Below are 25,191 nucleotides of genomic sequence, written 5' to 3'. Positions count from 1 at the left end.
TTATAATTGTCTCAGGTAATTGTCAGTTTCCCACTGATGCAAAGAATATATCCATGCATAGTGTACATTTATACGGTGCTTTGTATTTTCCGATCTTTGGAATCGTAACGCGCGAGGAAATTTGTTTTCACGCTAGAGGATTGACAACTCCCTATAAACCAATACGAATATTACATGCAGGGAAACAAACTTCCAGGGGCACGCCTCTATAGTGGATAATTTCAATCACGTCAGGACTGAGGAGACACCGCTAGAGGCATGACCGAGTTGGCTAGCCTCTCAGATGCAGTGAGCTTGGGCTGCCTCTAGTGTTGTTTTGTGGCGACAGGGAAATTATCCAGTATGTAGGCGTGCCCCTGGAAGTTTGTTTCTCTGTAGGTAATATTCGAATTGGTCTATTGAGAATTTTTCAGTAAATGTTCAATATTTTTGAGCTATTGGAATATTACTTTTTGGCGGGAAAATATTTTTTTTTAATATTTTAAGCAAAAGCAATGTAGAGACACCCCATCTATGTTCGGCAACGTGAAAATAATAAGATAAATAATAACACTGCCCCTCTGTTTTCGCACTATGACCGTCTAGCTTAAAGGACTATGAAACGGAGCATATTATAAGACATCCTACCTGACCCTGCCATTGTAGAATTACTACTTAGTTTTACTTAGAAACTCGAAAATCAACCAGATCGAGATTATGTTATAATTTTACACTACAAAAAATATATGCAATTTACATTGAAAACTAAACTTTGAACAAAATTAAAAGATAGAATTTCGTAATTGGTAAAGAAAAGTTATCGCTCACGTGACTTGGCACTTTCAATCCAAATTCTTCAACCGCAATTAATGTAGTTAATTTCTATTAATTGTTAATGAGGTATCAACATGACGTCACTAATTTTACATAACGTTAAAGGAAAACTCAGGTAACATAACTGTTTATACCTTAAAAGAAACGCCTTTTTCTAAATATAAAAGCAAAAATAAATTATCTGTTTTTACAAATTAGAACATTTAATTAGTCTTAAAAACGATCGAGGACTACTGTGTCGCCATCCGCCATTCGTGGATATTTGGTTATTAACTCTTATATAAAAACAGAAAAAAGTTAACGGTATAAGTGAACTAAAATAGGTTCTATAGTTGAACTGGAAATAAGCAAGTCATCCTTTATATTGGTAACTTCAGTTAGTCTCGAAACCCTGAGGCTAAAACCAGGATCTTATCCCATATTGCGTAGATATTGCGCAAGAGGAAATAATACCAAAATCCGTTTTTGATAATACTTTAAAAGGGTCTGTAAAGTCTCGGCGGAAAGTTGATTTATTTTTATTATTATTATTTTTTTTCAAATTGACGTCATAAACTCATAACCTCCGAAGTAGAGAGCTGCACGGAACGGAATTTTTTCCGTTTTCCGCGGAGTCCGTTCCTTTCCACCGGCTTAAAACGGAATCGGAAGAAAGAAAGATCTATATAACGGAAACGGATCGGAAACGGAAGAGCTTATGAAGGAGTTGTGGAAACGGAACGGAAACGGAAGAGCTTATGAAGGAGTTGTGGAAACGGAACGGAAACGGAAAAGCTAATGAACGTTCTTATTTAAACGGAACGGAAGCGGTAAAGCTAATGAACGATTTTGTGGAAACGGATCGGAAACGGAATACCTAATGAAGGAGTTTCGGAAACGGAACGGAAAAAGGAAAAAAATATCTTATGGCTACGGAAATGAAACGGATCGGACACAGATATTTTGTTCTCTGCAGCTCTCTAATATTCTTGTGTTTCATTATTATTTCTCCAACAGTTCCGTAAAAGTTGGACATTTACCAACTACATATTTACATACGTTGCTGGAGAATATCCGAATTCGAGTATAAGATAGCTAACAATTTACGGCATACTGACAAATGTCAAGTTCAAAACTGGGAATAAAGGTACATTTTAGGAGTTCATGGACGTAACTGGTTCTGCCTCCAGTTTTACCGCTCTCCATTGTCGACGCAGTCTTCTTTCATATATCGCCTTTCAAGATGCTCAATATCTTCTTGATCTCTTCCAACCAACAATCTTCCTCATTGACATCATTTAACCTATCTGTGTTCCCTGATGTTTTATCCAGTTATCCTTCCTCTGCTGTGTGGTATTTTGACAGTGAATGAAGTTATTAAAATACATTGTCCATGTATTGCTATCTTTAATTTGCTAAAATAAACCTGTTAGTAACAGAAGAAAATCAAGAGAAATTCCTACTATAGAGGTCAAAAATAGTTCCCATTCGGGTTCATGTCAAACACGTTATTACCACAAATCTATAATAAAAGAAAAGCATATGAATATTTCTATTTGTTAGACATGTGTGCAACATTATTTACCAGTTGAACATTAATGCAATAGTTGCTTTATAAAAGGTACAAGAATTGCTTTCGCTGTTGGTGATTTGGTTATAAAATAGGTACGGTTGCCAAGTGCAAGGGAAGATGGCTGTGACAGTCATGGAATATATATTATAAGTATAACGAATCAGGCATTCATGACCCATAAGGATTAGGCAATCATATTTGTCTAAAAACACAATTATCTTGGTCATGGCCAATGAATGACGAAATACCTTCGCTATGGGATGGTGCCTCATTTCATGTTCCAATCATTTAGTAGCGTGCCTCTGTTGCTTGAAACCTATCTTACAGAACCAAACAATAAGTAAATAACAGAAACAATAAAATCTTTCTTTACTACTTACTACAGTCTACAGAGGACTTTCTTCGTCATAAGCCTCGGTGTAAATCCTTTTCGACGTCGGGCAGAGTTCGACTTCATTTTCCCACAAAACAAAGGCATATTTTTTAAATTATAACAACGCAAACCCTTATATTTTGTAAACGAACAGTATTTAAAACAATAATTTAGTTGTCTTTCTTTCTAAAGACAACAACACCAACCATTACCGCCATTAGCAACGACAAAGTGTAGTGTGCTAAGTTCCGGTGGAAAAAGAAAGCAAAAAAACCGGTCAATTAACCGATTCATGATACTGAACGGTTTGCTGAGTTCTAAAATTACTACTTTGAATTTGGTGTATATTTTGACACGTGTCAATGCGTCTGCTCGAAAATTTCAACCTCTCACAAGTCTTAAATGAGTTTTGCCCCAAAACCGCCACCGCCAATGAAAAGCCCTAAGTTCGATCCTGACCGACCAATCAGCGAGCTTAAGTCTGGAGGAGGAGCATACTTTTTCTGCAGAATACGGCCCCTAGTTTATTCGGGAGAAGTTATAAATTCCCCACTTTTCCACCTTTATCTCCAGTCCAAACCTAGTTAATCCCGCCTCTAAATTACAACCAGCATCTCATTGATTCTTGAAACCTCACGTCAGCGCGACGCGAATGACGAAAATTACGTATTTTCCGAATACGGATAGGCGAAATAGCCCGGCCTCTTTTTTACGTCCCCTCTTGTATTTTGAAAGGGGGACTGGGACTATGGCGCGCGAATACTTAGGCATCTTATAACTTCTCCCTAATAAACTAGATATCACTTCTTCATATTAGTAAAAACAATTTTGAAATCGAACCTCGGAAAACGAATAAATTATGCAAATGTGACATTGAAACATTTCTTTCATATTTGATGATCGTGTAATGGGAAAATTAAGGTTTGCTATTAAAGATATGTAAGTCTCGGAAGTGGTCAATTCATAAATATTTAAGGAAATCGGTCCTTTTCTTTGGTAGAGATTCGATGACGTCTTTAAGTTTTGTTTATATTAACGATATATACCTTGATTTCACCAAGTTTATCTTTGCATTCGATAGAGACGTATTAATGCATTTATTGAACGGACAATGGTCAATGGACCACCTGGGAACACAGCTTGTCGTTGTCTCTTTAATTTAATTTTGTTTAATTAAAGAAGCAAATGAATATTTATTTTTATAGCATACTTCAAAATTAGATCAAAACATTTTTCGAATAAAATGTAAAAGTTTTTCATATAAAAGTCATATTATTTAAAAATAATCAGATTTGAAAATTAGTTATATTATAATATTGAAAACAATTCTTAAGGTATAGGTCATAGTGCCATCAGGTGCCATACTTGTTTATCAGCTTTTGGTTCCACAAATAAACCCTTAATTTGTTTTATTCGTAAAGGTGACAGTCTGTCACTCTTACACCATAGCAAGAAATCCAAGATACGTTATCAATATATAAAATTAAAACTCTCAAGTACAGCATAAGTTAATCATATATCTTCCATATGATAATTTGGAAACTTTCTAATTCTAAAACCTTACTGGGAAGCAATTCCAGAGTGATATAAGAACTGTCTAAAAGCTATTTTTAAGTTAATTTACTTATTTGTATTTTACAAGATTTGAATTGAAAGTCTTTTCCCTAATAAAACAAATTTACCAACGTAACTTGTAAGCACGCACAAGGCTAGGCCCCTTGTTTTTCAACCAGCAAGAATATTAGAGAAAATAGCTTTGAACGTGTTAACATTTTAAACTCACTTGGTACAGCGAAAACCGTTTTTTCCATACTTTACAAATTAATTAAACTAACATACTTAGACTTAATTGTAATTCATGAAAATTTGAAAAGGTACACCTTGAATAGTTACTTCTTAATTTGAAAGTATTCCGAAACGTAACGCTGCAATTTCCAAGTTATTCGATGTGTTGGACCACCAAAAACCCCATATTTTTTCTATGGGAAATTGAGAGAAATGGTGTGATTTTTCTTTTAACATTACGGGAGGGAGTTGGTTCTTATCTAAAAGGGATATGTGCTAAGCCTTTTATCGCGTCTCGCGAGCTGTAATTTTGCAAGTGTCAAACTTATAGAATGTTAGTTATACTCTTATGTCTCAATCAAGAGAAGTGCTTTTGAGTTCCGGGTATAACAGGAACTAGAAAGCATTCAACTCGCGAAAAGACTCATTTGAGTGGTGTACCGTAGTTAATCAAGATGACGCTGTGCAAGTTCTTATTAGCCATTGTAATATTGGTGATTTTCTATGGTGAGTGTTCTGTATTGAATAATCTGAACTGTTAAGTTTTGCCCGTCATACGAAGATTCTTTGTTTTGTATATCTAGTCTCCTATATTTATTTTTACCTTTCGATCACAAGATGTGTATAATTCACACTGTTCTTAACTGTTGTTGCTTTTATATTTTGTAACGCCATATTTCAACTCAAGCTAAATAATCCTTGATTTTAAACTTTACACTAAGAGGGTTCCATAAATGAAGTTAATAAATATATAGGAGATATTACTTTTTCATTTGATAAATTGGTCAGGTGGTTCTAATCTCGCTCAATTGGGGTAGTCCCCAGGTGTGGCGTCTTGCTCGCAGTGAAGACTAAAATAATTGCTTTCATCTTCTTTTGATGAATACATGGCTCTAATTTGAAGTGTTCATGATTTTATATACTCTTTCTATAACAAAAGCTTCGTCTTTCTTATTATAATTAGTACATAGTGTTGTTGTTTGAAGCCAATAAGTATAGATTGCTGTATTTGTGGTGTAGACGAAAGACCATTCAATGTCGGTGTTATTAGCCAATAAGTACAGATTGGTGTGCATGTGGTAGTGCATGGTGTTGTTGTTAGAAACCAAATAGTACAGATTGTTGTGTTTGTGGAATAGATTATAAATATTGGGTGAAAGAAATAGCCAGTAAAGGTCTAATGACTATTTAATGAGTGGCGCTTAAGTGAGATGGACAACGTTGTGAAGTAAAATTTTCCTAATTTCTGTGAACTGCGAACGCGGTTCGGAAATTGCGAACACGATTGCTCTGATTTGCCAACTGCGAACGTGGTTACAGACACGCACCCCCATGCACCCCACCGCGAGGTTAAAATACGAAAATAGTGGCCAAACACTCAATGAGAGTTGAAAAAATGTTGAGTTACATATTTTAGTAATGAAATAACATTGACTATAGATCCCTATGCGAAATTTGAAGAAACTAACAGCGACTGCTTGAGCCTAAACAATAACTGCACTGAAAAAGCTACCGTAAAGGAAAAAGACTGCAAGTAAGATAATTGAACACTATTATTTTAACGGAATATTTAAAAAATTTCTACATCCTTTAGTTTCACAAACCCGTTTATTGATGAGTGTAAGGAAGTCACTGAAAAGGAGTGGTTTTGGAACAATTTCACAAAAAATGTATGCCCCAATGTGGAAATCGACGATCTAGATATAAATTGTGGTAAATTTAAGAGGGTTACTGACACTTTGTTTTTAATTGTGGATATATTACGTTCTGCGGATAAAGATAAAATAACGTGGATAATGGATAGATAATGCTGAGCTCTAGTTTAAAGTGACTTAAAAATTTAACATTAAGAGGAAAGGATAGCTACATTCTCCCTTGTGTGGGCTCAAACTATAAACAACAGCCCTTGGCTCATGGGAGCGCTGCAGAGAGTCATCTCGTGTGTTTTGACGTATGAAGTAAAAACTATCAAGGAAATAACATTTGTTATTGCAGAATTTAAAAGCGGCAAATTCGAAGGGGCGGGCAAAACCTAGTCAGAATAGAGTTTTAAAATATTATGTATGAAATAATTTTTTATCCTAGAATAATAATAATAATAAAAATACTTGATCGTATTCAGCGTTTGTTTTAGCATGGAGCTATTATAATTTGAGGGCAAAAAAGAGAGAGACTAAATTACTGTCGGCAACCCTTTAAAAAGAGAATTGTTTTGAAGAAAATCCTAGGATAATACCATACATTAATAAGATATGTTCGAAAAGTATGACACTACCTATACTTCGTAATGCTAGAGACTTACTGAGAGCTAGTTCGAGAACGACTCGAGAATTGAATACACTCGGTTTTGCAGTACATCTTCTTGTTAAAGGGGAACTCTGCTCGGTTGGCGCCCCTTTAGTGAAACTTTCCTGTGTAGCTCCAAACGCCGAGAAAATGTGCTGCCGCCTAGGCGAAAAAGCTTGCAACTCAGTTTATTTCTAACGAATTTTCTACTCCCCCCTTTCCCCCATCCGTTACCGCACCAACGACGAAGCCACGCTTCCTTTAGGTTCGAAAACCCCCCCCTCCCCCATGGATGATGTCCGCGCCACGTGACCGTTGATGGTAGGGATAGCTTAAGAATGTTAAACGGGGGGACGAAAAACGCCAGACTGGGTTTTCTTTTTGCCCCTATATAGAGTAGTGGCACTCCATGTTAATTTCTCATAGAGCGTAACGTAGCCAAAGGCAGGGAGGTGCCATTACTCTATAGTCTTACTGCCATGATTATTCTGGGGACTGCGGTACCAAGAAGGGGTTCGGAGTTTTAAGAGGGCAAAGGTTTAAACTGAAACCCCCTAACATTGCAATACTATTAAGTTTTTTCTCTGTAAGAAGGAGGTACCTCCCCCCCCCTTTTTTTTCAAATAAGGGCAGGGTAGCTTCGACCACCTGAATAGTTTGACAACCAATCACCTATAGTTGATTCCTTTATTCCCTTTTCCCAATGCCATACACACGCCTTTCAATCCATTTTCTCACTCTCTATGTGCTAAAGGCTAGTAGCTTTGAATAGAAAGGTCTTTTATAAAGATTCACTATTTTTTTCGATTCGATATTTTTAACTTAAAATGAAACTATGGAGACAAATATCTATACTCCTGTTTATCCGCACTTGAGAAACCGTACTTGCCATTATATATTGGCTAATGCTCCTCAACTTTTACAATACTGTCAAGTGAGGTTGAACAAGAGTATATAATGAGCATTTTTATTTATTTCTTGGAAAAACTGAAAAAGTACATTGGTTTGAACGTTCTTCAAACGAAAGGGACGTGATCCTTCTTTATATCCTGTGAACACCTGACGTGAAATGATTTGGTTATCCCGATCTAATTCCTTATATCTTGTGATAATTGCGAAGTGTTTCGAACATACTTCTTTCTGAAATGAAATGACTCGTTAATCGCTTTACAATTACCTTTGCTATGTGTAATTGGCGAGTTGTTCTGGGTACAAGTGGCGATTAAATAATGTTATAATCACTGCAGTAACCATAATAGTGAGTAGCCCCTCGACGAGACTGAATTCTATCTCCATTTCTTCGGTGACCACATTCCAATGCACCTAAACATTTCTTTTATCTCCTTTTAAAATAATGAACGAATGAACTTGTATTCAAGGTAGAAATGTCAGAACCGGCCGATATTATGGGTGTGTTTGGGAAGCACTAGCCACCCGGAATTTCACTTTAAAGCAGAGTTGATACTAAGAAAAGGGTAGGAAAACCTCAATTACCCTCCCGAAATTAACACCATCCGCCAAGACTGAGAAATGGTATACATTCATGGATCTGGAGGGAATTCTTAGAACCCAAACAAAAATAAAACCACATTTCTGGTTTACAGACCCCCTTTACCTACAAACTATAGAAAATTTCGGAATATAAATACTGAGTAACCAACCCACAAGGGAGAGGCGGCCATTGGGGTATTCTCCCTCGCGCCAAGAAGAGACGCCAGAATGAGCCCGAGTTCACTGCTCGCGGGAGGCTAGCCAACTCGCACTGAATCTAGCGGGGTTTCTTGGCGCCAAGGAGGATACCGCAATGGTACCGTATTTAATTTCCGAAATGGTCTACACGGTAGGTAGCAAGGCGGATTTATAAGAGAGGAGGTTCAGAGTCAGACAAAATGCACGTAGTCCGCAGTTCATAAAATTACACTGTGGCGTTCCCCAGTTACCATGATTACCACGACCCCCTCACGGCAAGAGAGCGTACGTTCTCGCCCATGCGTTCAAGCCCCCTTTTTCTAGCCTCATCAGCTTGTTTATAATTTTGAATATTCCTCGTTTGCAAGAACGATCACGTGACGTGCGCCTTTACCAACGGCTTACGCGCCGATGCATGTTTTTATTTCCACATTTCCAAAACGAGTCTTCTCTCTTATTCATCCTCCTTGCTTTTAGCGAGCCCGCACAAAAATTTTCCAACACCATCACACCCTTACCCCACTCAAAGTAACGAAGCAAGTACCACTCCATACTACCCCTTAATGCCAATAAGGATGAATACATACATCTCCTTTGCAAATTACCACCTGGTATTATCTATCATTCGATGTTGCTAACAAAGACCAAAATTATTTTGCAATGTGCTAAGGTTGTACAATACCCAACAATGGTCTAAGGCTGTGCAGTGCATGACGCATAAGTTTTTTCTCCTTTCCTAAATCGCAGAAAATGTCTTTAGCCTACCTATTCTCTCCCAAACCTGTCTCGATTTATAGATACAATAGTTTGAAGCGATACACCCTTTCCCTCTTGAAGCTGCCAGTTTAACAGCTCAATGATTAGACACGGTTATACGAGAAAGAATCTGCTGAATGTCTGAACGTCTGAACTGCTGAAAATAGTAGAATTCCTATTATCAAATTCTCCCATCCTACCAAACCGTAAACTGTCTGAACCTTTTTGACTATTTTGCTGAAATGCCGAATTCTGAACAGTGAACATTGAAATTAAAGTAAGAGATCGTCTGAACCTTTTTGACTATTTTCCTGAAATGCCGAATTCTGAACAGTGAACATTGAAATTAAAGTACGAGATCGTCTGAACCTTTTTGACTATTTTGCTGAAATGCTGAATTCTGAACCGTGAACTTTGAAATAATGAAATAGAATGGAGACCGTCTGAACATTTTTGACTATTTTGCTGAAATGCTGAATTCTGAACCGTGAACTTTGAAATTAATGTAAGATAGAGACCGTCTGAACTTTTTTGACTATTTTGCTGAAATGCCGAATTCTGAACCAAAATTAATGTAAGATAGAGACCGTCTGAACTTTTTTGACTAATTTGCTGAAATGCCGAATTCTGAACCGTGAATTTTGGAAATGAAGTAGAATGGAGACCGTCTGAACTTTTTTGACTATTTTGCTAAAATGCCGAATTCTGAACCGAAATTAATGCAAGATAGAGACCGTCTGAACGTTTTTGACTATTTTGCTGAAATGCCGAATTCTGAACGGAAATTAATGTAAGATAGACACCGTCTGAATTTTTTGAATATTTTGCTGAAATGCTGAATTGATAATATGCCGGGGGGAGGGCAACTAAATGAACTTCAAGGACTGGCGACAGAATTATAGTTATGGTATTTTTAGGACATACAGAATTTACCAAAACCATTCATTTTTGGTAAAGTAATCTGAGAAATTTCCAAATTATTGTGTGAAGAAAATTTTAGAAATTCCAAAAATAAGGAAAAGGCGAATATAAGCGGGAAGTTGGAAAAATTACATTAGCGATATTTTAGTTTCTTAAAAAAACAATAAACCAATATTTTGGGGAAAAGGCACTATTTGGTTTTTAAGTAACAAGGCTTTCTCAACTAAAATTTGCTTTTTCCAAAATTTTTATACTCAAATAAAATGAGACCATTTTTGAAAATTTTCTCAATTAAAATCCACCTTTTTCTGAATTTAGATGCTTACTTTATTTGCAACACAAATAAAATGGGACCTGTTCCTATTTTTTTCACAATAAAAATCCACCTTTTCAAATATTATAAGCATCAATTTCATAATTTTAGTAGATTCTGCTTTTATTATTCTCTATCTTACATTAATTTCAAAGTTCACGGTTCAGAATTCGGCATTTCAGCAAAATAGTCAAAAAGTTCAGACGGTCTCCATTCTACTTCATTTCCAAAATTCACGGTTCAGAATTCGGCATTTCAGCAAATTAGTCAAAAAAGTTCAGACGGTCTCTATCTTACATTAATTTCGGTTCAGAATTCGGCATTTCAGCAAAATAGTCAAAAAAGTTCAGACGGTCTCTATCTTACATTAATTTTGGTTCAGAATTCGGCATTTCAGCAAAATAGTCAAAAAAGTTCAGACGGTCTCCATTGTACTTCATTTCCAAAATTCACGGTTCAGAATTCGGCATTTCAGGAAAATAGTCAAAAAAGTTCAGACGGTCTCCATTCTATTTCATTTTCAAAATTCACGGTTCAGAATTCGGCATTTCAGCAAAATAGTCAAAAAAGTTCAGACGGCCTCTATCTTACATTAATTTCGGTTCAGAATTCGGCATTTCAGCAAAATAGTCAAAAAAGTTCAGACGGTCTCCATTCTACTTCATTTCCAAAATTCACGGTTCAGAATTCGGCATTTCAGCAAATTAGTCAAAAAAGTTCAGACGGTCTCTATCTTACATTAATTTCGGTTCAGAATTCGGCATTTCAGCAAAATAGTCAAAAAAGTTCAGACGGTCACTATCTTACATTAATTTCGGTTCAGAATTCGGCATTTCAGCAAAATAGTCAAAAAAGTTCAGACGGTCTCTATCTTACATTAATTTCGGTTCAGAATTCGGCATTTCAGCAAAATAGTCAAAAAAGTTCAGACGGTCTCCATTGTACTTCATTTCCAAAATTCACGGTTCAGAATTCGGCATTTCAGCAAATTAGTCAAAAAAGTTCAGACGGTCTCTATCTTACATTAATTTCGGTTCAGAATTCGGCATTTCAGCAAAATAGTCAAAAAAGTTCAGACGGTCACTATCTTACATTAATTTCGGTTCAGAATTCGGCATTTCAGCAAAATAGTCAAAAAAGTTCAGACGGTCTCTATCTTACATTAATTTCGGTTCAGAATTCGGCATTTCAGCAAAATAGTCAAAAAAGTTCAGACGGTCTCCATTGTACTTCATTTCCAAAATTCACGGTTCAGAATTCGGCATTTCAGCAAAATAGTCAAAAAAGTTCAGACGGTCTCCATTCTATTTCATTTTCAAAATTCACGGTTCAGAATTCGGCATTTCAGCAAAATAGTCAAAAAAGTTCAGACGGTCTCTATCTTACATTAATTTCAAAGTTCACGGTTCAGAATTCAGTATTTCAGCAAAATAGACAAAAAAGTTCAGACGGTCTCCATTGTATTTCATTTTCAAAATTCACGGTTCAGAATTCGGCATTTCAGCAAAATAGTCAAAAAAGTTCAGACGGTCTCCATTCTATTTCATTTTCAAAATTCACGGTTCAGAATTCGGCATTTCAGCAAAATAGTCAAAAAAGTTCAGACGGTCTCTATCTTACATTAATTTCAAAGTTCACGGTTCAGAATTCAGTATTTCAGCAAAATAGACAAAAAAGTTCAGACGGTCTCCATTGTATTTCATTTTCAAAATTCACGGTTCAGAATTCGGCATTTCAGCAAAATAGTCAAAAAAGTTCAGACGGTCTCCATTCTACTTCATTTCCAAAATTCACGGTTCAGAATTCGGCATTTCAGCAAATTAGTCAAAAAAGTTCAGACGGTCTCTATCTTACATTAATTTCGGTTCAGAATTCGGCATTTCAGCAAAATAGTCAAAAAAGTTCAGACGGTCACTATCTTACATTAATTTCGGTTCAGAATTCGGCATTTCAGCAAAATAGTCAAAAAAGTTCAGACGGTCTCTATCTTACATTAATTTCGGTTCAGAATTCGGCATTTCAGCAAAATAGTCAAAAAAGTTCAGACGGTCTCCATTGTACTTCATTTCCAAAATTCACGGTTCAGAATTCGGCATTTCAGCAAAATAGTCAAAAAAGTTCAGACGGTCTCCATTCTATTTCATTTTCAAAATTCACGGTTCAGAATTCGGCATTTCAGCAAAATTGAGTCTGAACTTTTTTGACTATTTTGCTGAAATGCCGAATTCTGAACCGAAATTAATGTAAGATAGAGACCGTCTGAACTTTTTTGACTATTTTGCTGAAATGCTGAATTCTGAACCGTGAACTTTGAAATTAATGTAAGATAGAGACCGTCTGAACTTTTTTGACTATTTTGCTGAAATGCCGAATTCTGAACCGTGAATTTTGAAAATGAAATAGAATGGAGACCGTCTGAACTTTTTTGACAATTTTGCTGAAATGCCGAATTCTGAACCGTGAATTTTGAAAATGAAATACAATGGAGACCGTCTGAACGTTTTTGACTATTTTGCTGAAATGCCGAATTCTGAACCGTGAATTTTGAAAATGAAATAGAATGGAGACCGTCTGAACTTTTTTGACTATTTTGCTGAAATGCCGAATTCTGAACCGAAATTAATGTAAGATAGAGACCGTCTGAACTTTTTTGACTATTTTGCTGAAATGCCGAATTCTGAACCGTGAATTTTGAAAATGAAGTAGAATGGAGACCGTCTGAACTTTTTTGACTATTTTGCTAAAATGCCGAATTCTGAACCGAAATTAATGCAAGATAGAGACCGTCTGAACGTTTTTGACTATTTTGCTGAAATGCCGAATTCTGAACGGAAATTAATGTAAGATAGACACCGTCAGAATTTTTTGAATATTTTGCTGAAATGCTGAATTGTTAATATGCCGGGGGGAGGGCAACTAAATGAACTTCAAGGACTGGCGACAGAATTATAGTTATGGTATTTTTAGGACATACAGAATTTACCAAAACCATTCATTTTTGGTAAAGTAATCTGAGAAATTTCCAAATTATTGTGTGAAGAAAATTTTAGAAATTCCAAAAATAAGGAAAAGGCGAATATAAGCGGGAAGTTGGAAAAATTACATTAGCGATATTTTAGTTTCTTAAAAAAACAATAAACCAATATTTTGGGGAAAAGGCACTATTTGGTTTTTAAGTAACAAGGCTTTCTCAACTAAAATTTGCTTTTTCCAAAATTTTTATACTCAAATAAAATGAGACCATTTCTGAAAATTTTCTCAATTAAAATCCACCTTTTTCTGAATTTAGATGCTTACTTTATTTGCAACACAAATAAAATGGGACCTGTTCCTATTTTTTTCACAATAAAAATCCACCTTTTCAAATATTATAAGCATCAATTTCATAATTTTAGTAGATTCTGCTTTTATTATTCTCTATCTTACATTAATTTCAAAGTTCGCGGTTCAGAATTCGGCATTTCAGCAAAATAGTCAAAAAAGTTCAGACGGTCTCCATTCTACTTCATTTCCAAAATTCACGGTTCAGAATTCGGCATTTCAGCAAATTAGTCAAAAAAGTTCAGACGGTCTCTATCTTACATTAATTTCGGTTCAGAATTCGGCATTTCAGCAAAATAGTCAAAAAAGTTCAGACGGTCTCTATCTTACATTAATTTCGGTTCAGAATTCGGCATTTCAGCAAAATAGTCAAAAAAGTTCAGACGGTCTCCATTGTACTTCATTTCCAAAATTCACGGTTCAGAATTCGGCATTTCAGGAAAATAGTCAAAAAAGTTCAGACGGTCTCCATTGTACTTCATTTCCAAAATTCACGGTTCAGAATTCGGCATTTCAGGAAAATAGTCAAAAAAGTTCAGACGGTCTCCATTCTATTTCATTTTCAAAATTCACGGTTCAGAATTCGGCATTTCAGCAAAATAGTCAAAAAAGTTCAGACGGCCTCTATCTTACATTAATTTCAAAGTTCACGGTTCAGAATTCAGCATTTCAGCAAAATAGTCAAAAAAGTTCAGACGGTCTCCATTGTATTTCATTTTCAAAATTCACGGTTCAGAATTCGGCATTTCAGCAAAATAGTCAAAAAAGTTCAGACGGCCTCTATCTTACATTAATTTCAAAGTTCACGGTTCAGAATTCAGCATTTCAGCAAAATAGTCAAAAAAGTTCAGACGGTCTCCATTGTATTTCATTTTCAAAATTCACGGTTCAGAATTCGGCATTTCAGCAAAATAGTCAAAAAAGTTCAGACGGTCTCCATTCTATTTCATTTACAAAATTCACGGTTCAGAATTCGGCATTTCAGCAAAATAGTCAAAAAAGTTCAGACGGTCTCTATCTTACATTAATTTCAAAGTTCACGGTTCAGAATTCAGCATTTCAGCAAAATAGTCAAAAAAGTTCAGACGGTCTCCATTGTATTTCATTTTCAAAATTCACGGTTCAGAATTCGGCATTTCAGCAAAATAGTCAAAAAAGTTCAGACGGTCTCCATTCTACTTCATTTCCAAAATTCACGGTTCAGAATTCGGCATTTCAGCAAATTAGTCAAAAAAGTTCAGAGGTCTCTATCTTACATTAATTTCGGTTCAGAATTCGGCATTTCAGCAAAATAGTCAAAAAAGTTCAGACGGTCACTATCTTACATTAATTTCGGTTCAGAATTCGGCATTTCAGCAAAATAGTCAAAAAAGTTCAGACGGTCTCTATCTTACATTAATTTCGGTTCAGAATTCGGCATTTCAGCAAAATAGTCAAAAAAGTTCAGACGGTCTCCATTGTACTTCATTTCCAAAATTCACGGTTCAGAATTCGGCATTTCAGCAAAATAGTCAAAAAAGTTCAGACGGTCTCCATTCTATTTCATTTTCAAAATTCACGGTTCAGAATTCGGCATTTCAGCAAAATAGTCAAAAAAGTTCAGACAGTCTCTATCTTACATTAATTTCAAAGTTCACGGTTCAGAATTCAGCATTTCAGCAAAATAGTCAAAAAAGTTCAGACGGTCTCCATTCTATTTCATTTTCAAAATTCACGGTTCAGAATTCGGCATTTCAGCAAAATAGTCAAAAAAGTTCAGACGGTCTCTATCTTACATTAATTTCAAAGTTCACGGTTCAGAATTCAGTATTTCAGCAATATAGTCAAAAAAGTTCAGACGGTCTCCATTGTATTTCATTTTCAAAATTCACGGTTCAGAATTCGGCATTTCAGCAAAATAGTCAAAAAAGTTCAGACGGTCTCCATTCTACTTCATTTCCAAAATTCACGGTTCAGAATTCGGCATTTCAGCAAATTAGTCAAAAAAGTTCAGACGGTCTCTATCTTACATTAATTTCGGTTCAGAATTCGGCATTTCAGCAAAATAGTCAAAAAAGTTCAGACGGTCACTATCTTACATTAATTTCGGTTCAGAATTCGGCATTTCAGCAAAATAGTCAAAAAAGTTCAGACGGTCTCTATCTTACATTAATTTCGGTTCAGAATTCGGCATTTCAGCAAAATAGTCAAAAAAGTTCAGACGGTCTCCATTGTACTTCATTTCCAAAATTCACGGTTCAGAATTCGGCATTTCAGCAAAATAGTCAAAAAAGTTCAGACGGTCTCCATTCTATTTCATTTTCAAAATTCACGGTTCAGAATTCGGCATTTCAGCAAAATTGAGTCTGAACTTTTTTGACTATTTTGCTGAAATGCCGAATTCTGAACCGAAATTAATGTAAGATAGAGACCGTCTGAACTTTTTTGACTATTTTGCTGAAATGCTGAATTCTGAACCGTGAACTTTGAAATTAATGTAAGATAGAGACCGTCTGAACTTTTTTGACTATTTTGCTGAAATGCCGAATTCTGAACCGTGAATTTTGAAAATGAAATAGAATGGAGACCGTCTGAACTTTTTTGACAATTTTGCTGAAATGCCGAATTCTGAACCGTGAATTTTGAAAATGAAATACAATGGAGACCGTCTGAACGTTTTTGACTATTTTGCTGAAATGCCGAATTCTGAACCGTGAATTTTGAAAATGAAATAGAATGGAGACCGTCTGAACTTTTTTGACTATTTTGCTGAAATGCCGAATTCTGAACCGAAATTAATGTAAGATAGAGACCGTCTGAACTTTTTTGACTATTTTGCTGAAATGCCGAATTCTGAACCGTGAATTTTGAAAATGAAGTAGAATGGAGACCGTCTGAACTTTTTTGACTATTTTGCTAAAATGCCGAATTCTGAACCGAAATTAATGCAAGATAGAGACCGTCTGAACGTTTTTGACTATTTTGCTGAAATGCCGAATTCTGAACGGAAATTAATGTAAGATAGACACCGTCAGAATTTTTTGAATATTTTGCTGAAATGCTGAATTGTTAATATGCCGGGGGGAGGGCAACTAAATGAACTTCAAGGACTGGCGACAGAATTATAGTTATGGTATTTTTAGGACATACAGAATTTACCAAAACCATTCATTTTTGGTAAAGTAATCTGAGAAATTTCCAAATTATTGTGTGAAGAAAATTTTAGAAATTCCAAAAATAAGGAAAAGGCGAATATAAGCGGGAAGTTGGAAAAATTACATTAGCGATATTTTAGTTTCTTAAAAAAACAATAAACCAATATTTTGGGGAAAAGGCACTATTTGGTTTTTAAGTAACAAGGCTTTCTCAACTCAAATTTGCTTTTTCCAAAATTTTTATACTCAAATAAAATGAGACCATTTCTGAAAATTTTCTCAATTAAAATCCACCTTTTTCTGAATTTAGATGCTTACTTTATTTGCAACACAAATAAAATGGGACCTGTTCCTATTTTTTTCACAATAAAAATCCACCTTTTCAAATATTATAAGCATCAATTTCATAATTTTAGTAGATTCTGCTTTTATTATTCTCTATCTTACATTAATTTCAAAGTTCGCGGTTCAGAATTCGGCATTTCAGCAAAATAGTCAAAAAAGTTCAGACGGTCTCCATTCTACTTCATTTCCAAAATTCACGGTTCAGAATTCGGCATTTCAGCAAATTAGTCAAAAAAGTTCAGACGGTCTCTATCTTACATTAATTTCGGTTCAGAATTCGGCATTTCAGCAAAATAGTCAAAAAAGTTCAGACGGTCTCTATCTTACATTAATTTCGGTTCAGAATTCGGCATTTCAGCAAAATAGTCAAAAAAGTTCAGACGGTCTCCATTGTACTTCATTTCCAAAATTCACGGTTCAGAATTCGGCATTTCAGGAAAATAGTCAAAAAAGTTCAGACGGTCTCCATTGTACTTCATTTCCAAAATTCACGGTTCAGAATTCGGCATTTCAGGAAAATAGTCAAAAAAGTTCAGACGGTCTCCATTCTATTTCATTTTCAAAATTCACGGTTCAGAATTCGGCATTTCAGCAAAATAGTCAAAAAAGTTCAGACGGCCTCTATCTTACATTAATTTCAAAGTTCACGGTTCAGAATTCAGCATTTCAGCAAAATAGTCAAAAAAGTTCAGACGGTCTCCATTGTATTTCATTTTCAAAATTCACGGTTCAGAATTCGGCATTTCAGCAAAATAGTCAAAAAAGTTCAGACGGCCTCTATCTTACATTAATTTCAAAGTTCACGGTTCAGAATTCAGCATTTCAGCAAAATAGTCAAAAAAGTTCAGACGGTCTCCATTGTATTTCATTTTCAAAATTCACGGTTCAGAATTCGGCATTTCAGCAAAATAGTCAAAAAAGTTCAGACGGTCTCCATTCTATTTCATTTACAAAATTCACGGTTCAGAATTCGGCATTTCAGCAAAATAGTCAAAAAAGTTCAGACGGTCTCTATCTTACATTAATTTCAAAGTTCACGGTTCAGAATTCAGCATTTCAGCAAAATAGTCAAAAAAGTTCAGACGGTCTCCATTGTATTTCATTTTCAAAATTCACGGTTCAGAATTCGGCATTTCAGCAAAATAGTCAAAAAAGTTCAGACGGTCTCCATTCTACTTCATTTCCAAAATTCACGGTTCAGAATTCGGCATTTCAGCAAATTAGTCAAAAAAGTTCAGAGGTCTCTATCTTACATTAATTTCGGTTCAGAATTCGGCATTTCAGCAAAATAGTCAAAAAAGTTCAGACGGTCACTATCTTACATTAATTTCGGTTCAGAATTCGGCATTTCAGCAAAATAGTCAAAAAAGTTCAGACGGTCTCTATCTTACATTAATTTCGGTTCAGAATTCGGCATTTCAGCAAAATAGTCAAAAAAGTTCAGACGGTCTCCATTGTACTTCATTTCCAAAATTCACGGTTCAGAATTCGGCATTTCAGCAAAATAGTCAAAAAAGTTCAGACGGTCTCCATTCTATTTCATTTTCAAAATTCACGGTTCAGAATTCGGCATTTCAGCAAAATAGTCAAAAAAGTTCAGACGGTCTCTATCTTACATTAATTTCAAAGTTCACGGTTCAGAATTCAGCATTTCAGCAAAATAGTCAAAAAAGTTCAGACGGTCTCCATTCTATTTCATTTTCAAAATTCACGGTTCAGAATTCGGCATTTCAGCAAAATAGTCAAAAAAGTTCAGACGGTCTCTATCTTACATTAATTTCAAAGTTCACGGTTCAGAATTCAGTATTTCAGCAATATAGTCAAAAAAGTTCAGACGGTCTCCATTGTATTTCATTTTCAAAATTCACGGTTCAGAATTCGGCATTTCAGCAAAATAGTCAAAAAAGTTCAGACGGTCTCCATTCTACTTCATTTCCAAAATTCACGGTTCAGAATTCGGCATTTCAGCAAATTAGTCAAAAAAGTTCAGACGGTCTCTATCTTACATTAATTTCGGTTCAGAATTCGGCATTTCAGCAAAATAGTCAAAAAAGTTCAGACGGTCTCTATCTTACATTAATTTCGGTTCAGAATTCGGCATTTCAGCAAAATAGTCAAAAAAGTTCAGACGGTCTCCATTGTACTTCATTTCCAAAATTCACGGTTCAGAATTCGGCATTTCAGGAAAATAGTCAAAAAAGTTCAGACGGTCTCCATTCTATTTCATTTTCAAAATTCACGGTTCAGAATTCGGCATTTCAGCAAAATAGTCAAAAAAGTTCAGACGGCCTCTATCTTACATTAATTTCAAAGTTCACGGTTCAGAATTCAGCATTTCAGCAAAATAGTCAAAAAAGTTCAGACGGTCTCCATTGTATTTCATTTTCAAAATTCACGGTTCAGAATTCGGCATTTCAGCAAAATAGTCAAAAAAGTTCAGACGGCCTCTATCTTACATTAATTTCAAAGTTCACGGTTCAGAATTCAGCATTTCAGCAAAATAGTCAAAAAAGTTCAGACGGTCTCCATTGTATTTCATTTTCAAAATTCACGGTTCAGAATTCGGCATTTCAGCAAAATAGTCAAAAAAGTTCAGACGGCCTCTATCTTACATTAATTTCAAAGTTCACGGTTCAGAATTCAGCATTTCAGCAAAATAGTCAAAAAAGTTCAGACGGTCTCCATTGTATTTCATTTTCAAAATTCACGGTTCAGAATTCGGCATTTCAGCAAAATAGTCAAAAAAGTTCAGACGGTCTCTATCTTACATTAATTTCAAAGTTCACGGTTCAGAATTCAGCATTTCAGCAAAATAGTCAAAAAAGTTCAGACGGTCTCCATTCTATTTCATTTTCAAAATTCACGGTTCAGAATTCGGCATTTCAGCAAAATAGTCAAAAAAGTTCAGACGGTCTCCATTCTATTTCATTTTCAAAATTCACGGTTCAGAATTCGGCATTTCAGCAAAATAGTCAAAAAAGTTCAGACGGTCTCTATCTTACATTAATTTCAAAGTTCACGGTTCAGAATTCAGTATTTCAGCAATATAGTCAAAAAAGTTCAGACGGTCTCCATTGTATTTCATTTTCAAAATTCACGGTTCAGAATTCGGCATTTCAGCAAAATAGTCAAAAAAGTTCAGACGGTCTCCATTCTACTTCATTTCCAAAATTCACGGTTCAGAATTCGGCATTTCAGCAAATTAGTCAAAAAAGTTCAGACGGTCTCTATCTTACATTAATTTCGGTTCAGAATTCGGCATTTCAGCAAAATAGTCAAAAAAGTTCAGACGGTCTCTATCTTACATTAATTTCGGTTCAGAATTCGGCATTTCAGCAAAATAGTCAAAAAAGTTCAGACGGTCTCCATTGTACTTCATTTCCAAAATTCACGGTTCAGAATTCGGCATTTCAGGAAAATAGTCAAAAAAGTTCAGACGGTCTCCATTCTATTTCATTTTCAAAATTCACGGTTCAGAATTCGGCATTTCAGCAAAATAGTCAAAAAAGTTCAGACGGCCTCTATCTTACATTAATTTCAAAGTTCACGGTTCAGAATTCAGCATTTCAGCAAAATAGTCAAAAAAGTTCAGACGGTCTCCATTGTATTTCATTTTCAAAATTCACGGTTCAGAATTCGGCATTTCAGCAAAATAGTCAAAAAAGTTCAGACGGCCTCTATCTTACATTAATTTCAAAGTTCACGGTTCAGAATTCAGCATTTCAGCAAAATAGTCAAAAAAGTTCAGACGGTCTCCATTGTATTTCATTTTCAAAATTCACGGTTCAGAATTCGGCATTTCAGCAAAATAGTCAAAAAAGTTCAGACGGTCTCCATTCTATTTCATTTACAAAATTCACGGTTCAGAATTCGGCATTTCAGCAAAATAGTCAAAAAAGTTCAGACGGTCTCTATCTTACATTAATTTCAAAGTTCACGGTTCAGAATTCAGCATTTCAGCAAAATAGTCAAAAAAGTTCAGACGGTCTCCATTCTATTTCATTTACAAAATTCACGGTTCAGAATTCGGCATTTCAGCAAAATAGTCAAAAAAGTTCAGACGGTCTCCATTCTACTTCATTTCCAAAATTCACGGTTCAGAATTCGGCATTTCAGCAAATTAGTCAAAAAAGTTCAGACGGTCTCTATCTTACATTAATTTCGGTTCAGAATTCGGCATTTCAGCAAAATAGTCAAAAAAGTTCAGACGGTCACTATCTTACATTAATTTCGGTTCAGAATTCGGCATTTCAGCAAAATAGTCAAAAAAGTTCAGACGGTCTCTATCTTACATTAATTTCGGTTCAGAATTCGGCATTTCAGCAAAATAGTCAAAAAAGTTCAGACGGTCTCCATTGTACTTCATTTCCAAAATTCACGGTTCAGAATTCGGCATTTCAGCAAAATAGTCAAAAAAGTTCAGACGGTCTCCATTCTATTTCATTTTCAAAATTCACGGTTCAGAATTCGGCATTTCAGCAAAATAGTCAAAAAAGTTCAGACGGTCTCTATCTTACATTAATTTCAAAGTTCACGGTTCAGAATTCAGCATTTCAGCAAAATAGTCAAAAAAGTTCAGACGGTCTCCATTCTATTTCATTTTCAAAATTCACGGTTCAGAATTCGGCATTTCAGCAAAATAGTCAAAAAAGTTCAGACGGTCTCCATTCTATTTCATTTTCAAAATTCACGGTTCAGAATTCGGCATTTCAGCAAAATAGTCAAAAAAGTTCAGACGGTCTCTATCTTACATTAATTTCAAAGATCACGGTTCAGAATTCAGTATTTCAGCAAAATAGTCAAAAAAGTTCAGACGGTCTCCATTGTATTTCATTTTCAAAATTCACGGTTCAGAATTCGGCATTTCAGCAAAATAGTCAAAAAAGTTCAGACGGTCTCCATTCTACTTCATTTCCAAAATTCACGGTTCAGAATTCGGCATTTCAGCAAATTAGTCAAAAAAGTTCAGACGGTCTCTATCTTACATTAATTTCGGTTCAGAATTCGGCATTTCAGCAAAATAGTCAAAAAAGTTCAGACGGTCTCTATCTTACATTAATTTCGGTTCAGAATTCGGCATTTCAGCAAAATAGTCAAAAAAGTTCAGACGGTCTCTATCTTACATTAATTTCAAAGTTCACGGTTCAGAATTCAGCATTTCAGCAAAATAGTCAAAAAGGTTCAGACGATCTCTTACTTTAATTTCAATGTTCACTGTTCAGAGTTCAGCATTTCAGCAAAATAGTCAAAAAAGTTCAGACGGTCTCCATTCTATTTCATTTTCAAAATTCACGGTTCAGAATTCGGCATTTCAGCAAAATAGTCAAAAAAGTTCAGACGGTCTCTATCTTACATTAATTTCAAAGTTCACGGTTCAGAATTCAGTATTTCAGCAAAATAGTCAAAAAAGTTCAGACGGTCTCCATTGTATTTCATTTTCAAAATTCACGGTTCAGAATTCGGCATTTCAGCAAAATAGTCAAAAAAGTTCAGACGGTCTCCATTCTACTTCATTTCCAAAATTCACGGTTCAGAATTCGGCATTTCAGCAAATTAGTCAAAAAAGTTCAGACGGTCTCTATCTTACATTAATTTCGGTTCAGAATTCGGCATTTCAGCAAAATAGTCAAAAAAGTTCAGACGGTCACTATCTTACATTAATTTCGGTTCAGAATTCGGCATTTCAGCAAAATAGTCAAAAAAGTTCAGACGGTCTCTATCTTACATTAATTTCGGTTCAGAATTCGGCATTTCAGCAAAATAGTCAAAAAAGTTCAGACGGTCTCTATCTTACATTAATTTCAAAGTTCACGGTTCAGAATTCGGCATTTCAGCAAAATAGTCAAAAAGGTTCAGACGATCTCTTACTTTAATTTCAATGTTCACTGTTCAGAATTCGGCATTTCAGCAAAATAGTCAAAAAGGTTCAGACAGTTTACGGTTTGGTAGGATGGGAGAATTATATAGTAGGAATTCTACTATTTTCAGCAGTTCAGACGTTCAGACATTCAGCAGATTAGTCGATCCCATTGTATAGAAAACCCTGGTTGCTAAAGGCTTGTCTATATACATGTACAGGTACACAAACTGGTTCTGATGTTGTAAGACTGAAGTCAGGCCCGATATAGAGTAATGGCAGTACTACCTACGCAAACGGCATTCCTCCTATCTCTTAGCTCAGTGTCATGCCCCTACTGGGCGCGTACAGTATCCTCTCTTACAAAAGCGCGCCCAGAGGGAGGGATACACGGTTTTCACCCCTCTCTACCACCATTAGTCTATACACTGTATCCTCAAAAAGTTTTTATAAATACGAAGTTTGAAAAAATATTCTAACTATTGCGACTGTCCACTTAAAATATCGCGAGTGTCCACTTAAAATAACGCGAGTGTCCATTTAAAATATCGCGAGTGTCCATTTAAAATATCGCGAGCGTCCATTTAAAATATCGCGAGCGTCCATTTAAATTTTGCCAAGCGTCCAGTAACCCAGTTCAATTTCATTTTGGTTCTCCCAGTGTTACTAAGCCAAGAGGCTGCAGGGAGAAAAGCTACAGTTCAGTTTGACCATCTTGGCTGACGTAGAATGCCTCACAATCAAAACATGGCACTGAAGATAAAGCTGAGAGAGGGAGCAACTTCTCCCACCTAGGAGGATATAGGGGTGAAGGAGTCTTCGACTGCCCGTTCTTAGAGCTCAGGTTTCGGCCTCTCCCATGGGAGATTCGTTCACGCGCACCTTGGTTACGCGCATCACGTGACCACGCAAATCCCAATTCAAAAAAGAGCGGGTTTTTCATGCTAGCTTAGGCCTTAGAAGCAACACCGCCTATATGTAGGCGGCGTTGTAAAAAGTAAGAGATTTTGGGAAAGAATGACATTTTTTAATGTTATCGGGTGTTAACTCTACTCTCCCACAGGCTTTAATCCATCTTAAACACTTTTTTACTTAAGTTTTTGGTTTAGGGATAGGGTAAAAAAGCGTACCCTCTACAACAGTTTTATCAAAGAACAAATAATTTACAATTAATAAAAAATGAAATAATGATAAATGTTCCGTTAAAGCACTAAAAAATGCAGCCTTTAACAAAAATGAAATCTGAAGAAAAGACGACGCCCGATGACGATGTGCGCGGAACTAGTTGCGCGGCTTTGAATCTCCCAGAACGAGAGAGAACGGGGGGAAACCACGGCCGATAATCTGTAAGCGCGTTTCAATGGGAAATCGGGCAGTCGAAGACTCCTTCACCCCTATATCCTCCTAGCTCCCACCTCAATAATTTCAAACATTATTCACACGTCCTGTTAAATTATCAGTAACGTCCTGGTGTATACGGATTTACTCCCATTTAACCCAAACCGTTTCTCCCAATTCCCATATCTCCCAATCCCATTTGACCCAACACTATGTCTTTTCCCCCAATTTCTTTTCTCCCAATTCAACATAAAACATATGTTAATAAATTCAAAGAGAATGTTTTTGTTTTATCAACAATGATATGTTTTACATATTCAGTTTAGTTTGAATTTCCAATTTATGATTTCTAGATATTCAAATGGAGTTTTTCTCCCCGCATCCAGTTCCCTTTTTAGTTGTTTTATTCTTTCCTCCTGAATCTAGTATTTTCTGTTTGGTGGTCGAACAGGTTACCCACCATTTCACCCAATTTAAAACACCCAATTCCCATTTACCCAACATCATTCAACCCTATTCCCAGTTCTCTTATTCCAATTAACCCAATATTGCATACCCAAAAAGACTCAAATAGAGTAGAATTTGATGGTTTTATTTATTTATTTTTTCATTTCATAAGGGATACACTTACTTGAAGTGTATAACGGTAATATCCTATTGGATAGAATCCCGTTGGATCGAATTCAAATTTCTAAAATTGTAGCCAAA

The 25,191-nt window shown here is 35.6% G+C and overlaps 3 long non-coding RNA genes across 4 annotated transcripts in view; 1 reads left to right on the top strand and 2 right to left on the bottom strand.

The window, feature by feature from the left end:
- Positions 1 to 1,751: 1,751 nt before the first annotated feature.
- LOC149616689 (uncharacterized) lies at positions 1,752 to 2,687 on the bottom strand. Its single transcript, XR_016376015.1, has 3 exons — positions 2,614 to 2,687; positions 2,378 to 2,486; positions 1,752 to 2,314 (listed from the first exon to the last, which is right to left on the bottom strand). It is a non-coding gene; the product is annotated as an uncharacterized LOC149616689 (long non-coding RNA).
- A 3,278-nt stretch (positions 2,688 to 5,965) lies between these two features.
- LOC149616687 (uncharacterized) overlaps positions 5,966 to 25,191 on the top strand; it is a 24,136-nt gene continuing 4,910 nt past the window's right edge. For both annotated transcript variants that reach the window (XR_016375905.1, XR_016375904.1), the window contains exons 1-2: positions 5,966 to 6,057; positions 6,118 to 6,236. This is a non-coding gene — a long non-coding RNA (uncharacterized LOC149616687). The remainder of the gene's footprint in view (positions 6,058 to 6,117; positions 6,237 to 25,191) is intronic.
- LOC149616688 (uncharacterized) lies at positions 7,763 to 24,624 on the bottom strand. The gene is made up of 3 exons (XR_016375830.1): positions 24,561 to 24,624; positions 23,434 to 23,936; positions 7,763 to 7,949 (listed from the first exon to the last, which is right to left on the bottom strand). It is a non-coding gene; the product is annotated as an uncharacterized LOC149616688 (long non-coding RNA).

This window comes from Phalangium opilio, unplaced genomic scaffold, assembly GCF_054372755.1.
Source record: "Phalangium opilio isolate 3A_F unplaced genomic scaffold, DU_Popi_V2 ptg000217l_1, whole genome shotgun sequence".
Classification (NCBI taxonomy): Eukaryota; Metazoa; Arthropoda; class Arachnida; order Opiliones; family Phalangiidae; genus Phalangium; species Phalangium opilio.
This window is presented reverse-complemented; position numbering and strand designations above follow the sequence as displayed.